The 19,194-nt window shown below is 40.9% G+C and overlaps 1 long non-coding RNA gene across 1 annotated transcript in view; it reads right to left on the bottom strand.

Annotated features, from left to right (window-relative positions):
* LOC309817111 overlaps positions 1–19,194 on the bottom strand; it is a 31,557-nt gene that overhangs the window by 10,691 nt on the left and 1,672 nt on the right. The window contains exon 2 of the long non-coding RNA XR_014296091.1: positions 17,991–18,101. This is a non-coding gene — a long non-coding RNA (uncharacterized lncRNA). The remainder of the gene's footprint in view (positions 1–17,990; positions 18,102–19,194) is intronic.

Raw genomic sequence — 19,194 nt, forward strand, 5'->3', positions numbered from 1 at the left:
GTTTATCCTGTATGGGACTCGCTGTGTTTCCTGGACTTGGGTGGATATTTCCTTTCCCATGTTAGGGAAGTTTTCATCTATAATCTCTTCAAATATTTTCTCTGGTCCTTTTTCTCTCTCTTCTCCTTCTGGGAGCCTTGTAAGCGAATTTTGTTGCATTTAATGTTATCCCAGAGGTCTCTCACGCTGTCTTCATTTCTTTTCATTCTTTTTTCTTTATTATGTTCCACAGCAGTGAATTCCACCATTCTGTCTTCCAGGTCACATTTCCGTTTTTGCCTCAGTTATTCTGCTATTGATTCCTTCTAGTGCAGTTTTCATTTCAGTTATTGTATTGTTCATCTCTGTTTGCTTGTTCTTTAATTCTTCTAGGTCTTTGTTAAACATTTCTTGCATCTTCTCGATCTTTGCCTCCATTCTTTTTCTGAGGTCCTTGATCATCTTCACTATCATTATTCTGAATTCTTTTTCTGGAAGGTTGCCTATCTCCACTTCATTTAGTTGTTTTTCTGGGGTTTTATCTTGTTCCTTCATCTGGTACATAGCCCTCTGCCTTTTCATCTTGTCTATCTTTCTGTGAATGTGGTTTTTGTTCTACAGGCCGCAGGATTGTAGTTCTTCTTGCTTCTGCTGTGTGCCCTCTGGTGGATGAGGCTATCTATGAGGCTTGTGCAAGTTTCCTGATGGGAGGGACTGGTGGTGGGTAGAGCTGACTGTTGCTCTGGTGGGCAGAGCTCAGTAAAATTTTAATCTTCTTGACTGCTGATGTGTGGGGCTGGGTTCGCTCCCTGTTGGTTGTTTGGCCTGAGGCAACCCAACACTGGAGTCTACCTGGGCTCTTTGGTGGGGCTAATGACAGACTCTGGGAGGGCTCATGTCAAGGAGTACTTCACAGAACTTCTGCTGCCAGTGTCCTTGTCCCCACGGTGAGCCACAGCCACCCACTGCCTCTGCAGGAGACCCTCCAACACTAGCAGGTAGGTCTGGTTCAGTCTCCCCTGGGGTCACTGCTCCTTCCTCTGGGTCATTATGCACACACTACTTTGTGTGTGCCTTCCAAGAGTGGAGTCTCTCTTTCCCCCAGTCCTGTTGAAATCCTGCAATCAAATCCCACTAGGCTTCAAAGTTTGATTCTCTAGGAATTCCTCTTCCCGTTGCCAGACCCCCAGTTTGGGAAGCCTGATGTGGGGCTCAGAACCTTCACTCCAGTGTGTGGACTTCTGTGGTATAAGTGCTGTCCAGTCTGTGAGTCACCCACCAAGCAGTTATGGGATTTGATTTTACTGTGATTGCACCCCTCCTACCATTTCACTGTGGCTTCTCCTTTGTCTTAGGATATGGGTATCTTTTTTGGTGAGTTCAAGTGTCTTCCTGTTGATGATTGTCCAGCAGGTTGTTGTGATTCTGGTGTTCTCGCAAGAGGGAGTGAGAGCACGTCCTTCTAATCCACCATCTTGAACCAACCTCAAGCCTTGATAAACTCTTGAACAAGATTCAGAGCATTTCCGAGTTGTTGAACATATTGATATGCCAGGAGAATGGTATACTTTTACTCCATAGGGACAGATGTTCCTGTGCTTGGGACACTTTTGAACCTTGCCCTATATACCTCTTCAACTGATTGTTCATTTGCATCTTTTATAATAAATTGCAACCATAAGTGTAGTTCCTTCTTGAGTTCCATGAATCATTCTAGAGAATTATCAAACTTGAGAGAGGGTCATAGGAACTCCTGAATTTGTGATCAGTCAGGCAAAGTGCAGTTAACCTGGGGACCCCATTTGAGGCTGTTATGTGAAGTAGGTGCAGTCTAATGGGACTGAATACTTAACTTATGGGGTCTGTGCTACCTCTACCCAGTTAGTATCAGAATTGAATTGAATTTTAAGACACCCAGTTGGTATCAGAGGATTGGAGAACTGGGAATTGTTGTTGGGGAAACAACACAGAGCTTAACCTAGCGGTCTAGTTTGGGGTATTACCATTTGTCCTCTACAGGGAGACAAGAGAAATTTTATTATCCTTTCGGATCAGAGCAATTCATTGGACAAATGGTTACAGATCTGCTCCTCATGGTATGTGAAAAGCAAAGTATTTCTAGGGAAAGCGAATGCCAACATTCTTTGTCTTTATACCATATATATCTCTGTATCTCAGCGGACAAGGGCTTTTTACAGGAGCACTGAGAAATCCAGGAAGATTTATTTCCCTACACCTCAGAACTTTGTATGTGTACTTCGATTAGTACATCCTGCCTCCATCCCTTCTCCCACTATCCTGTCTTGACCTGGTTAATTTGAGCCAAAACTTCAGATCTCAGATTACACATCACTTCTTCTGGAAAGCTTTCTTGACCTTCCCACTCCAAGTTTGACAAGAATGCTCCTCCTGAGTGCTCGCATAGGGTCCTGGGCCTATATAGCACAGCACGGTCATATAGTATCAATTTCTGTCTGCTGTCCCTCTAGTCTGTGTATCCCTTGAAAATAGGATATTTTCTCCTTAATATACCCTGTGCTAAGCAGAGTGCTTTCATAAAATAAGAATTCAACAAATACTTTGTTAAATTAGTTAGTCTCAGACTTTAAGGAGTTTACAATCAAAATGACAAAAACATACAAATTAGTATAATACAAAAGAAAACTATGTAAATTCTGTAAAAAAAATAAAGCTGTATTTGTGTTTATGGAGAGAGAAAAATCTTACATAGTTGAAGTGATAGGGAGAGGAAAGGGACAAAGTAGGTGATTAAACAGTTAATCCCACTAGGGGATCATAAGTAGAAAAAATATGGGACACCCCTGTAAGTTAATGATTACTCAAGAAAGCAGGATTGGAACTTCCCTGGTGGCGCAGTGGTTAAGAATCCTCCTGCTGAGCAGAACCAAGAAGAACTACAATCCCACAGCCTTTGTGAAAAAAACCACATTCACAGAAAGATAGACAAGATGAAAAGGCAGAGGGCTATGTACCAGATGAAGAAAAAGAGATAAAACCCCAGAAAAACAACAGAATGAAGTGGAGATAGGCAACCTTCCAGAAAAAGGATTCAAAATAATGTTACTGAAGATGATCCAGGACCTCAGAAAAAGAATGGAGGCAAAGATCGAGAAGATGCAAGAAATGTTTAACAAAGACCTAGAAGAATTAAAGAACAAACACCTAGAAGATTAAAGGACAAACAAACAGAGATGAACAATACAATAACTGAAATGAAAAATACACTAGAAGGAGTCAATAGCAGAATAACTGAGGCAGAAAACGGATAAGTGACCTAGAAGACAGAAGGGTGGAATTCACTGCCATGGAACAGAATAAAGAAAAAAGAATGAAAAGAAATGAAGACAGCCTAACAGACCTCTGAGACAACAGTAAACAAAATTCGCACCTAGGGACGCATACAGACTGAAAGCGAGGGGATGGAAAAGGACATTCCATGCAAATGGAAATCAAAAGAAAGCTGGAATAACCATATTCATATCAGATAAAATAGACTTGAAAATAAAGAATGTTACAAGAGACAAGGAAGGACACTACATAATGATCAAGGGATCAATCCAAGAAGAAGATATAACGATTATAAATATATACACACCCAACATAGGACCACCTCAATACATAAGGCAACTGCTAACAGCTATAAAAGAGGAAGTGGACAGTAACACAGTAATAGTGGGGGACTTTAACACCTCACTTACACCAATGGACAGATCATCCAAACAGAAAATTAGTAAGGAAACACAAGCTTTAAATGACACAATAGACCAGATACATTTAATTGACATTTATAGGACATTCCATCCAAAAACAGCAGATTACACTTTCTTCTCAAGCGCTCATGGAATATTCTCCAGGATAGATCACATCTTGGGTCACAAATCAAGCCTCAGTAAACTTAAGAAAATTGAAATCATATCAAGCATCTTTTGTGACCACAACGCTATAAGATTAGAAATCAATTACAGGGAAAAAACAGTAAAAAACACAAACACATGGAAGCTGAACACTGCATTACTAAATAACCAAGACACCACTGGAGAAATCAAAGAGGAAATCAAAAAATACCCAGAGAGAAATTACAACGAAAACATGACGATCCAAAACCTAACAGATGCAGCAAAAGGAGTTGTAATACGAAGTTTATAGCAATACAAGCCTATCTCAAGACACAATAAAAATCTCAAATAAACAATCTAACATTTTACCTAAAGGAACTAGAGAAAGAAGAACAAACAAAACCCAAAGTTGGAAGAATGAAAGAAATCATAAAGATCAGAGCAGAAATAAATGAAATAGAAACAAAGAAAACAATAGCAAATATCAATAAAACTAGAGCTGGTTCTTTGAGAAGATAAACAAAATTGATAAACCATTAGCCAGACTCATCAAGAAAAAGAGGGAGAGGACTCAAATCAATAAAATTAGACATGAAAAAGGAGAAGTTACAATAGACACCAAAGAAAAACAAAGCATCCTAAGAGACTACTACAAGCAACTCTATGCCAATAAAATGGACCATGTGAAAGAAATGGAGAAATTCTTAGAAAGGTATAACCTTCCAAGACTGAACCAGGAAGAAATAGAAAATATGAACAGACCAATCACAAGCACTGAAATTTAAACTGTGATTAAAAATCTTCCAACAAACAAAAGCCCAGGACCAGATGGCTTCACAGGCGAATTCTATCAAACATTTAGAGAAGAGCTAACACCTATCCTTCTCAAACTCTTCCAAAATATAGCAGAGGGAGGAGCACTCCTAAACTCATTCTACGAGGCCACCATCACCTTGATACCAAAACCAGACAAGGATGTCACAAAGAAAGAAAACTACAGGCCAATATCACTGATGAACATAGATGCAAAAATCCTCAACAAAATACTAGCAAACAGAATCCAACAGCACATTAAAAGGATCATACACCATGATCAAGTGGGGTTTATTCCAGGAATGCAAGGATTCTTCAATATACGCAAGTCAATCAATGTGATACACCATATTAACAAATTGAAGAAGAAAAACCATATGCTCATCTCAATAGATGCAGAGAAACCTTTCGACAAAATTCAACACCCATTTATGATAAAAACCCTGCAGAAAGTAGGCATAGAGGGAACTTTCCTCAACATAATAAAGGCCATATATGACAAACCCACAGCCAACATCGTCCTCAATGGTGAAAAACTGAAACCATTTCCACTAAGATCAGGAACAAGACAAGGTTGCCCACTCTCACCACTCTTATTCAACTTAGTTTTGGAAGTTTTAGCCACAGCAATCAGAGAAGAAAAGGAAATAAAAGGAATCCAAACTGGAAAAGAAGAAGTAAAGCTGTCCCTGTTTGCAGATGACATGATACTATACATAGAGAATCCTAAAGATCCTATCAGAAAACTACTAGAGCTAATCAATGAATTTGGTAAAGTAACAGGATACAAAATTAATGCACAGAAATCTCTGGCATTCCTGTACACTAATGATGAAAAATCTGAAAGTGAAATCAAGAAAACACTCCCATTTACCACTGCAACAAAAAGAATAAAATATCTAGGAATAAACCTACCTAAGGAGACAAAAGACCTGTATGCAGAAAATTATAAGACACTGATGAAAGAAATTAAAGATGATACAAATAGATGGAGAGATATACCATGCTCCTGGATTGGAAGAATCAATATTGTGAAAATGACTCTACTACCCAAAGCAATCTACAGATTCAATGCAATCCCTATCAAACTACCACTGGCATTTTTCCCAGAACTAGAACAAAAAAGTTCAGAATTTGTTTGGAGAAACAAAAGACCCCGAATAGCCAAAGCAATCTTGAGAACGAAAAACGGAGCTAGAGGAATCAGGCTCCCTGACTTCAGACTATACTACAAAGCTACAGTAATCAAGACAGTATGGTACTGGCACAAAAACAGAAAGATAGATCAATAGAACAGGATAGAAAGCCCAGAGATAAACCCACGCACATATGGTCACCTCATCTTTGATAAAGGAGGCAGGAATGTACAGTGGAGAAAGGACAGACTCTTCAGTAAGTGGTGCTGGGAAAACTGGACAGGGACATGTAAAAGTATGAGATTAGATCACTCCCTAACACCATACACAAAAATAAGCTCAAAATGGATTAAAGACCTAAATGTAAGGCCAGAAACTATCAAACTCTTAGAGGAAAACATAGGCAGAACACTCTATGACATAAATCACAGCAAGATCCTTTTGGACCCAACTCCTAGAGAAATGGAAATAAAAACAAAGAAAAACAAATGGGACCTAATGAAACTCCAAAGCTTTTGCACAGCAAAGGAAACCATAAACAAGACCAAAAGACAACCCTCAGAATGGGAGAAGATATTTGCAAATGAAGCAACTGACAAAGGATTAATCTCCAAAATTTATAAGCAGCTCATGCAGCTCAATAGCAAAAAAACAAACAACCCAATCCAAAAATGGCCAGAAGACTTAAATAGGCATTTCTCCACAGAAGATATACAGACTGCCAACAAACACCTGAAAGAATGCTCAACATCATTAATCATTAGAGAAATGCAAATCAAAACTACAATGAGATATCATCTAACACCAGTCAGAATGGCCATCATCAAGAAATCTAGAAACAATAAATGCTGGAGAGGGTGTGGAGAAAAGGGAACACTCTTGCACTGCTGGTGGGAATGTGAATTGGTACAGCCAACTATGGAGAACAGTATGGAGGTTCCTTAAAAAACTAAAAATAGAGATACCATATGACCCAGCAATCCCACTACTAGGCATATACCCTGAGAAAACCATAATTCAAAAAGAGTCATGTACCAAAATGTTCATTGCAGCTCTATTCACAATAGCCCAGAGATGGAAACAACCTAAGTGTCCATCATCGGATGAATGGATAAAGAAGATGTGGCACATATATACAATGGAATATTACTCAGCCATAAAAAGAAACGAAACTGAGCTATTTGTAATGAGGTGGATAGACCTAGAGTCTGTCATACAGAGTGAAGTAAGTCAGAAAGAGAAAGACAAATACCGTATGCTAACACATATATATGGAATTTAAGAAAAAAAATGTCATGAAGAACTTGGGGTAAAACAGGAATAAAGACACAGACCTGCTTGAGAATGGACTTGAGGATATGGGGAGGGGGAAGGGTAAGCTGTGACGAAGTGAATGAGAGGCATGGACATATATACACTACCAAACATAAGGTAGATAGATAGTGCGAAGCAGCCGCATAGCACAGGGAGATCAGCTCGGGGCTTTGTGACCGCCTGGAGGGGTGGGATGGGGAGGGTGGGAGGGAGGGAGACGCAAGAGGGAAGGGATGGGGGAACAGAAAGAAAAAAGAAAAAAAAAAGAAAAAAAATTGCAGAGGAAGGAACACTCCCAAGCTCATTCTATGAGGCCACAATCACCCTGATACCAAAACCAGACAAGGATCCTACAAATAAAGAAAATTACAGACCAATATCACTGATGAATATAGATGCAAAAATCCTCAACAAAATACTAGCAAACAGAATCCAACAACACATTAAAAGGATCATACACCATGATCAAATGAGATTTATCCCAGGGATGCAAGGATTCTTCAATATACGCAAATCAATCAATGTGATACACCATATTAACAAAATGAAGAAGAAAAACCATATGATCATCTCAATAGATGCAGAAAAAGCTTCTGACAAAATTCAGCACCCATTTATGATAAAAACTCTCCAGAAAGTGGGCATAGAGGGAACCTACCTCAACATAATAAAGGCCATATACGACAAAACCACAGAAAACATCATTCTCAACGGTGAAAAACTGAAAGCATTTCCTGTAAGATCAGTAATGAGACAAGGGTGTCTGCTCTCGCCACTGTTACTCAACAGAGTTTTGGAAGTCCTAGCCACGGCATTCAGAGAACAAAAAGAAATAAAGGAATACAAATTGGAAAAGAAGAAGTAAAACTGTCACTGTTTGCAGATGACATGATACTATACATAGAGAATCCTAAAGATGCCACCAGAAAACTACTAGAGCTAATCAATGAATTTGGTAAAGTTGCAGGATACAAAGTTAATGCACAGAAATCTTTTGCATTCCTTCATACTAATGATGAAAAACCTGAAAGAGAAATTAATGAAACACTCCCATTTACCATTGCAACAAAAAGAAGAAATTATCTAGGAATAAACCTACCTATGGAGAGAAAAGACCTGTATGCAGAAAACTGTAAGACACTGATGAAAGAAATTAAAGATGATACCAACAGATGGAGAGATATACCATGTGCTTGGACTGGAAGAATCAATATTGTGAAAATGACTATAATACCCAAAGCAATCTTCAGATTCAATGCAATCCCTATCAAACTACCAATGGCATTTTTTACAGAATTAGAACAAAAAATCTTAAAATTTGTATGGAGACACAAACGATTCTGAATAGTCAAAGCAGTCTCGAGGGACAAAACAGTGCTCAAGGAATCAGACTCCTTGACTTCCGACTATACTACAAAGCTACAGTAATCAAGACAACATGATACTGGCACAAAAACAGATATATAGATCAATGGAACAGGATAGAAAGCCAAGAGATAAACCCACACACCTATGGTCAACTAATCTATGACAAAGGAGGCAAGGATATACAATTGAGAAAAGACTGTCTCTTCAATAAGTGATGCTCGGAAAACTGGACAGCTACATGTAAAAGAATGAGATTAGAACACTCCTTAACACCATACACAACAATAAACTCAAAATGGATTAGAGACCTAAATGTAAGACTGTACCCTATAAAACTCTTAGAGGAAACATAGGCACAACACTCTTTGACATAAATTACAGCAAGATCTTTTTTGATCCACCTCTTAGAGTAACTGAAATAAAAACAAAAATAAACAAATGGGACCTAATGAAACTTAAAAGTTTTTGCAAAGCAAAGGAAACTACAAACAGGACCAAAAGACAACCTCTGCATGGGAGAAAATGAATCAATGGACAAAGGATTAATCTCCAAAATATATAAACAGCTCATGCAGCTCAATATTAAAAAATCAAACAACCCAATCCAAAAATGGCCAGAAGACCTAAATAGACATTTCTCCAAAGAAGATATACAGATGGCCAAGAAGCACGTGAAAAGTTGCTCAACATCACTAGTTATTAGGGAAATTCAAATGAATACTACAATGAGGTATCACCTCACACCAGTTAGAGTGGGCATCATCAGAAAATCTACAAACAACAAATGCTGGAGAGGGTGTGGAGAAAAGGGAACCCTCTTGCACTGTTGGTGGGAATGTGAATTGAAACAGCCACTATGGAGAACAGTATGGAGGTTCCTTAAAAAACTAAGCATAGAATTACCATATGATCCAGCAATCCCACTACTGGGCATATACCCAGAGAAAAACATAATTCAAAAAGACACATGCACCCAGTGTTCATTGCAGCACTATTTACAATAGCCAGGACATGGAAGCAACCTAAATTCCCAGCGACAGACGAATGGATAAAGAAATTGTGGTACATATATACAGTGGAATATTACTGAGCCATAAAAAGGAACGAAATTGAGTCATTTGTAGAGATGTGGATGGATCCAGAGACTGTCATACAGAGTGAAGTAAGTCAGAAAGAGAAAAACAAATATCATATATTGACGCATATATGTGGAACCTAGAAAGATGGTACAGATGAACAGGTTTACAGGGCAGAAATAGAGACACAAACGTAGAGAACAAACGTATGGACACCAAGTGGGGAAACTGGCGGGGGGGGCGGTGGGATGAATTGGGAGCTTGGGGTTGACATATATACACTAATATGTATAAAATGGATAGCTAATAAGAACATGCTGTATAAAAAATAAACAAAATAAAATTGAAAAATAAAAAATAAGCAATAAAAATAATAAAATTAAGAAAAAGAATCCGCCTGCCAATGCAGGGGACACGGGTTTGAGCCCTGCTCTGGGAAGATCCCACATGCCCCAGAGCAACTAACCCCATGTGCCACAACTACTAAGCCTGGTCTCTAGAGCCCACGAGGCACAACTACTGAGCCCGCATGCCCCAGCTACTGAAGCCCGCACACCTAGAGCCTCTGCTCCACAACTAGAGAAGCCACTGCAATGAGAAGCCCGCACACCACAACGAAGAGTAGCCCCCACTCGCCCACGCGTAGCAACAAAGACCGAATGCAGCCATAAATAAATTTTTTTAAAAAACAAACAAAAAAAAAGAAAGCAGGTTTGCTTAACCACAAAACCAAGCAGGCTTGCTTAGCAACAAAACCAGGCAACAGAAGCATGAGACATGCCCTGAAACAATAAAACAATGGTGGAATGAGACCCACATCCTGCCCAGTGAGCTCAGTAAGTTAATGATCCTAGGACATGCTCTCTGCACACGTAAAAATCAATAACTTACAGAAAGGTGCTCATTGTACAGAGACCTGAAATACTTTTTTACAGTCGTGGCTTGACGATGTAGGGACAGAAAAACTCCCCTGCCCAATCCGGAGGAGGAGCTGATGATGGAAGCATGACGTCTGCTCAGAAATGAAGAAGAAAGTGGTCTTTTCCCTCTCCTCACTTTTCCTTTGATTATAAAACTGCAGCCCACTAAATTCTTGGCGTGTGGCACCCTCTCACTCGCCCACTTGTAAGCCTCACAAGCATCCTATTCTAAGAAATCACTTCTTATCTCTCACTTTGCCTCTTGCTGAATTCTTTCTGCACTGAGACATCAAGGACTGGGCAGTTCAGAGCCCCTCCGGAAACAATACCTATTGGTTTCAGATGGCAACCGAGGCAGGACAGTGGTAAGATAAGAAGGTCTAGGGTCAGGTCCTAGAAGAGTCGTGGGACGCCATGAGCCAGGAATATTGGGGAGGACACTCCGCCCATGACTGCCCGTTTTAGATGGGCTGATCAACCCTAAATACTATGGGGCTCTGATCAGGCACCTAGGTACAGGCCAGGGGACAGGGAACTGGAGGAACTGTGGCAATCAACATGGATTGCCATAGAAAGGTGGTATGGATGTTTACAGATATGGAAGGGATCAGGTGACAAGGGAAATGGTATATAAAAAGGAAGAAATTTTACTGTTTGGGTTGCTTCTGACAGGATTTGGCAATCTATACTTTTCTTCTTAATTCTGAGACTTTTCTTGTACGTTCTATATCTATCCCTGATTAAAACTCAAGTTTATGTGTTTCTCCCAAGGCCTCTCGCCTTTGCAGCTGACCCACACTCTGTCTGCGGAATGTGTTTCTCTCTAAATAAATCCACTTCTCACCTATCACTTTGTCTCTCACTGAACTCTTTCTGTAATGAGACATCAAGAACCTGAGCTTCATTAGGTCCTAAAGCCAGGTGTGTGATCTCAGTTAAAAGACCGTGGGTTCAAGTCCCAACCTGGGTTTTAGCCAGGTTCGAGTCCTTGCTGCCTGGATTCAAGTCACAATCTGAGTTACACAGTGTTACTACTAGATGAGAAAACTTAAGATAGATGAACAAAAGCTGTAAATTAAACAGTCAGGGCTATGGGAAATCCATGATGGCCACTTGGCTCTTCCCGGCTCCCTGGCAAACTCCATTTTTTATTTAATGGGTTAAAGCCCTTCTTGGCTACAAGGCTGATGCCCTCACAAGACAAAAAAAAAAAAAAAAAAAAAAGGTTAAAAATGTGTTTTTCACTTGGGGTATACTTTTTACAATTTTTAGTAATCAGGGTAACCATTTTATTGAACAAATTATACAAACCTATGTGATCAATTATCCAGACTTATTTTACAAACAAATTAATTTTAATTTGGCTATATTTGGTAAAAATAAGGGTCATTTTAAAGAAAAAAATTATGTTTTAATAGATATAAAATTTTAGTTTTGCTATTTAAGTTCCGTATCTACTGTCTAAAACTCACTTTTCAAATAGCTCTTTGTTGCTATGTTATATTATTGTAAAGCTTAACTGAGTTATTAAGAAGGTATTTTAAGCTTGTTTCTAAAGCTGATCATTGTAATCTATTTTTGGATGAAGACTAGATGCCCATAATCTATAACCAGGGAATTATACATACTAAAAAGAAAAAAGAAAAAAAATGTAAAGGACTGTGTCCAACCTAGATAAAAGGCCTCTTATCAGGTATTCTTAAGTACATCATGCCCAAGACAACTAAAGGGGATCAACTTCCAAGACTGAAGGTACTTTTCCCCTAATTACTAGAAGTGCCCAATGGAGGACTTCCTGAGCCCTGATGTCAGTCTTCCCCTCCCTTCAGCGCTTACAAGTGCTGACCTTTTATTCCAATTTGCAGCCAGACCAGTTCTTGCTCACTGTCAACAGCACTGGGGACACCTTCTGTACTCTTCCTTTGCGACAATCTCTCGGGCATTAACACCTGGTTGGGAGACTACTTTGGAAGGGATAACATCTAAAGTTGTAAGTACAAATCTTAATTAAACTGCATGGTGGATTTTGACACGGGAAGAAAACCTTTGGATGGCTAACTATTGCTCTGGTGAAAGCTGCTATATCCATGGAAATGGCTGCTCCAACAAGGGCTATCTCACAGGTGGGAGCCGTTGCTCCAGCTGAGGCTATTATCCCAGGGGAAAATGCACCCAAGGGTGAGGAGAGACCTCCTTTTATCCCAAGCTACCCAGCGGGCCCATTTTCAGCCTAGTTAGCACCCGCAGCAGCATAAGGTACCAACCAACTGCCCCTACGGTTCTGTCTCCAAGAGAAATTTCTGATAAAAATCAAGGAACAATAAGAGTTCATGTGCTTTTTTCAATGTCCTATCTAAGTCTGGCAGAGGATAAGTTGGAAATTTTTTCTGAGGATTCTGAACTTTGCACAAAGGAGTTTACTGGGTTAATGAGATCTTTTGATCTCACCTCGGGGGATTTACAGATCTTATCCAACTGCTACACCCCTGAGAAAGAGCAGCATGTAATACTGGCAGCCAGAGCCCATGCTGACCAAGTGGCAGCCCAAGCCCAAGAGGGCCATACAGTACACCAGGTGGGAAACAACACTGTCCCTGAAGCAGATCCACAATGGAATGGCCAGATAAATTTTATTGATAGGGATAGATGGGACCATATGATTAATTGTTTAAGAGGGTATGAGAAAGCTTACAGTGAAACCCGTCAATTATGAAAAAGTGAAAGAAGACCAACAGGGACCCGATGAAAATCCTACAGTTTTTCAAGGGAGATTAGTGGAAGCTTTTAAAAAGTATACAAATGTGGATCCCTCCTCCCCTAAGGGACAGGCCCTTTTGGCTATGCATTTCATAGCCCAGTCTGCCCCAGACATCAGGTACAAAATTCAGAAAACAACTGCCGGTCCTCAGACCCCTATGAATGATTTGCTCCAATTGGCTTATTTGGTTTTCAATAATAGGGATGTGGCCAAAAAGACTGGACGCACCCAGAGAGATAAACGAAAAGCCCAAATGATGACAATGGCTTTGTCCACTCAGAGACCACCAAAGGGGAGGCCAGGCTATCTAGGCCAATTTGGCCATAGCAGACCACAAGGCCCATGGGTACCCAGACAAAATCAGTGTGCCCTGTGTGGACAGAAGGGACACTATAGGAAAGATTGTGATTGATGTGCCCTTTGCAAACAGCCAGGAAATTGGAAGAGGGAATGCCCCAGATGCCAGAGAGTGACGGGGGCCCCTCATCCTTTGATGGTTTCACAATCAAAGGACTGAGGGGGTCCAAGGCCCAAGATAGCCCTGCCTAAAATTACCATCTACATAACTCATGCTGAACCTCAGGTGGTCACAGAAGTGGTGGGCCACTTGATAAAATTTCTTACAAACACTGGTGCAACCTTCTCAGTCTAACACAAAAGATTGGAAGCCTTAACAACCATAAGAACTACAGAAGGGAGTATCAGGAAAGAGACAGGGACACACTTTCCTGGGACACCTTTTGTGCAACATCAGTGGCTGGTCATTTCTATATTCCTTTCTGTTCATGCCTGATTATCCTATTTTTTTAATGGAAGAGACATATTAACTAAGTTAGGGTCTGCTCTGTTTCTCAAGGGACAAGGAAGGCACCCTTATCACCAAATGATAATAACAAAAAATAAAGAACAGATTAAATCTATAACTGAGATAAAAGACTCAGTAGACCCTAAAATATGAAACACTGACGTTCTAGACCTAGCCAAAAACAAACAGATTGAGGCCGTAAGTGACCCTCTTCCAGATTTAGAAACTGTTTGGGAAAAAATGGTTTGGATCTTCAAAATCATGGTTATAATCTCTTTTAATGACTCCTTTAATGCTTAATTTCTTTTAATTTATATCTTTTCATAGACTCATCCTCTGACCCTTAACATCCAAGAGGGCTTAAAGGATGATGCTAAACAAAGTGACATTCATTTACAGTTCTCCCAACAGAGAAGGGATTGTCAGCCAGGTGTTTTACTCCTTCCCCAGGCAGGCCTACTTCCCGTCTCAGCAGGAAGCAGTTAATGATCAGTTGTCAGCCCTTACTCCCTTTTTTTTTTTTTTTTTTTGCGGTACGCGGGCCTCTCACTGTTGTGGCCTCTCCCGTTGCGGAGCACAGGCTCCAGACGCGCAGGCTCAGCGGCCATGGCTCACGGGCCCAGCCGCTCCGCGGCATGTGGGGTCCTCTAGGACCGGGGCACGAACCCGTGTCCCCTGCATCGCCAGGCGGACTCCCAACCACTACGCCACCAGGGAAGCCCCCTTACTCCCTTTTAAGCATAAAATGGTAAACACCTGGAGGGGGGAATGACAGGGACAGAGTAAAGGGACAAAGCAGATGATTAAATAATCAATCCCACTAGGGTATTGTAAGTAGAAAAAATATGCGAGACCCCTGTAAGTTAATGATTACTCAAGAAAGCAGGTTTCCACCAGCGGTGCAAGAGTGTTCCCTTTTCTCCACACCCTCTCCAGCATTTATTGTTTCTAGATTTTTTGACGATGGCCATTCTGACTGGTGTGAGATGATATCTCATTGTAGTTTTGATTTGCATTTCTCTAATGATTAATGATGTTGAGCATTCTTTCATGTGTTTGTTGGCAGTCTGTATATCTTCTTTGGAGATATGTCTACTTAGGGGTATATACCCTGAGAAAACCATAATTCAAAAAGAGTCATGTACCAAAATGTTCATTGCAGCTCTATTTACAATAGCCTGGAGATGGAAACAACCTAAGTGTCCATCATCGGATGAATGGATAAAGAAGATGTGGCATGTATATACAATGGAATATCACTCAGCCATAAAAAGAAACGAAATTGAGCTATTTGTAATGAGGTGGATGGACCTAGAGTCTGTCATACAGAGTGAAGTAAGTCAGAAAGAGAAAGACAAATAGTGTATGCTGACACATATATATGGAGTTTAAGAAAAGAAAAGGTCATGAAGAACCTAGGGGTAAGACAGGAATAAAGACACAGACCTACTAGAGAATGGACTTGAGGATCTGGGGAGGAGGAAGGGTAAGCTGTGACAAAGCGAGAGAGTGGCATGGACATATATACACTACCAAATGTAAAACAGATAGCTAATGGGAAGCAGCCGCATAGCACAGGGAGATCAGCTAGGTGCTTTGTGACCACCTAGAGGGGTGGGATAGGGAGGGTGGGAGGGAGGGAGACGCAATAGGGAAGAGATATGGGAACATATGTACATGTATAACTGATTCACTTTGTTATAAAGCAGAAACTAACACACCATTGTTAAGCAATTATACTCCAATAAAGATGTAAAAAAAAAAAAAAAGAAAGCAGGTTTGCTTAACCACGAAACCAAGCAGGCTTGCTTAGCAACAAAACCAGGCAATAGAATCATGAGACATGCCCCGAAACAAAAAAACAATGGTGGAATGAGACCCACATCCTGCCCAGTGAGCTCAGTAAGTTAATGATCCCTAGGACATGCTCTCTGCACACATAAAAAACAATAATTTATAGAAAGGTGCTTATTGTACAGAGACCTGAAATACTTTTTTACAGTCCTGGTTGATGATGTAGGGACAAAAAAACTCCCCTGCCCAACCTGGAGGAGGAGCTGATGATGGAAGCATGACGTCTACTCAAAAATGAAGAAGAGGGCTTCCCTGGTGGCGCAGTGGTTGAGAGTCCGCCTACCGATTCAGGGGACACGGGTTCGTGCCCCGGTCCCGGAAGATCCCACATGCCGCAGAGCGGATGGGCCTGTGAGCCATGGCCACTGAGCCTGCGCGTCTGGAGCCTGTGCTCCGCAATGGGAGAGGCCACAGCAGTGAGGGGCCCGTGTACCGCAAAAACAAAACAAAACAAAACAAAACAAAACAATGAAGAAGAAAGTGGTCTTTTCCCCCTCCCCACTTTTCCTTTGATATAAAACTGCAGCCCACTAAGTCCTCGGGGTGTGGCACCCTCTCGCCCGCCCGCTTGTAAGCCTCACAAGCATCCTGTTCTAATAAATCACTTCTTATCTCTCACTTTGCCTCTTGCTGAATTCTTTCTGCACTGAGACATCAAGAACTAGGCTCTTCAGAGCCCCCTGATACCACATCTATCAGTTTCAGGAGGACTGTCTACAGTTCTAAAAGTCATGGCATTGGTTATGGGCAGATGCTATTCTCATTTAAGTTTCAGGGTAGAGAGTATGCTCAAACAAAATAACAGACTCAGAAACTCAGCTGTCATCTGCATCTCCCCACAAAATCCAGCTCCAAGGCTCTTTTCCCCACCAAGTACAAAAAGCACTCTGATGGCAAGTCTGATGATTGCTCTACAGTAATGAGCCCACCAAGGGAGGTAGAAGAGGCCCAGCTCCAGAGGCCCAGCTCCCAGCTAGAAGAGGCACTCCCATTGAGGGTGACAATGGCAGGAGAAGGTCTAGGACTAGTACTTCTGCATCAAGCTGCAGAGGAAGGTCTGGCTACCCTGGAAGTTCACATTTTCTCTGTGTCTCCCTTGAGTTCCATTCGTCAGAGATAGGACCACATACACTATTCTTATTCCTCATTTAAATCTCCTTAAAATGATGAAAAGCTAAGGAAAAGGTGGGATATTTCCCTCAAATCTATAGAAATACACACTGACAGGCTTCTAAGAAGTATAACTAAGAATCACATCACATAGATAATTTCTACTTTGGGGACAATTTAAGTGCTTGATATGCCTACAGAAACACATTGTTCCAAAGGCCAAGGCAATGTCTACTGAATTTGAGTCTGAGATGTCTTTGTTGAGTTTGAGAATCCAGATGAAAAGACATCGAAACTGGTAAAAGGTAAACTGAGGCATATTAACATTTTTAAGAGTTTATTTGAACATTTATCTATTCAAACGGTCTAGAACCAAACTGGAAGTGGTTAGGAACACACCTCGGACAGGAGTCAGGGAAAAGATACATGAAGAAAGTGTGAAGCAAAGTAAAAGAAATTATTTGATTGGCTACAGCTTAAAGCCTAGTTGGCTATTTGTGACTAGTTATCCCTAGCATTCTGATTTCCTAACCTTGAGGCAGTTACAAACTTAGATTTGAGTTTGCTTATTTAGGCTGCCACAGCATAGAATCACATCAGTCTAACGTCCTCCTCATTTAATTAATTTAACAAACATATGGAGGAGGATGGCTGTGTGATCAGGAGGCCCCCTCCAACAATGCTGACCCTTGGCCTAAACCTCTTACCTGTCCCCCAGCCACACAAGACACCCCATGAAGACCCATATCCCCAAAAAGTGCTCTTATCCTGGGGCCAATGCAGCCTCAGGAGCTCTTTATAGTCCTCCCTTGAATCAGGGTTGCAAGAACTCCTGCCTCTCTGTAGCAGATCCCAACCAGAAAAATACTGTAATGTTTATAACTGGGGGAGGATAGGCAGGAAAAGTCCATGCCAGAAGGTTGGATCAGCAAGGGCTGCCACTTTGGAACTTTCCTCATCCCCAGAGGCAGGCATACAAATCTTTAGCTGAAGTGCTTACCTGATGTGAGTCCATTTGTTTTGGCTGCGGAAGAGTGGTGTCTCTGGGTTACTGTTTATCACTGCCCTCCAGTTACGTGTCCTTAAAAGGGAGCTCATCTGTTTCCAACTTCTGAAAGAGTAAGTTGCAAAGTCAGCTGGAACAAGTAAGCTTCAGGATGCTACTGCCCTGTCTCATCCTTGGAGCATGTCTTTTATTTTCACATAAAATATCCTAAGCTGAGTCTAGGGACCTGATTGAAAACATCTGCCTGATAGTCTGTCTGTTACTTTAAGAAAGGAAGAAGTTTATGCAGGTTAAGTTTCCATTAGGACTAGAATTGCTATACCTTTAAGTCCCCTTCTGACTCCTATATACATATACATATGTATGTATATATAACATTTATATATGGAATATATATTTATGAATATTTGTATATTTATATAATATTGCCATATAAGAAAAATGTTGAGTTTTTGTCTCTAGTTCCTGGCACAAAGTTCCTAAAATCCTTAGAATTTCCTGAGTGATGTCTTTTCGCATTCATAAGGAGCCCCCTTTGAGCGCACCAGAGTTTATACTAATGAGGAGACTTTTGTAAAGTCCCAAAGGATGGCGGCTGGTTGCCAGAGGAACCAACCATCTGATTAGTGGGTTGGAACTTTTAGCCCCACTCAGATCTCCAGGGAGGGGAGAAGGACTAGAGTTTGAGTTCAATCACCAATGGCCAGTGATTTCATCCATCATGCCTATGTAATGAGGCCTCCATAAAACCCCAAAAGGACAGGGTTTAGAGAGCTTCAGGGTTGGGAATAAGTGGAGGTGAGGGGAGAGTGGTGCATGTATAGAAAAGGCACGGAAGCTCCGTGCTCTTTCCCACATACCTTGCCCTATTTATCTGCTCAATCTGGCTGTTCCTGAGTTATGTCCTTTTATAAAAAACTGATAATTTCCTAAGTTCTGTGAGTCACACTGGCAAATCATTCAAGCCCAAGGAAGGGGTCTTGGGAACCTCTGATCTATAGCCAGTGTAGGGAAGCAAAAATTTGTCACCCCAAAATGTGTCTCTTTGACATGGAGATTTTTTTAGGCTGGTTGTTTTTAAGAAACAAATGCCTCAGGAAGAGCTTTTACCTTCTCCCCTCTCCAACTACCTAAAAGACTTTAGAAAGAGGATCTGCTCCAGGAAGGAAGCTATCACCATAGATATCTACAGTATAAT

The sequence above is a fragment of the Mesoplodon mirus genome (genome assembly GCF_964341445.2).
Source record: "Mesoplodon mirus genome assembly, chromosome: 2".
NCBI classification, from domain to species: Eukaryota; Metazoa; Chordata; class Mammalia; order Artiodactyla; family Ziphiidae; genus Mesoplodon; species Mesoplodon mirus.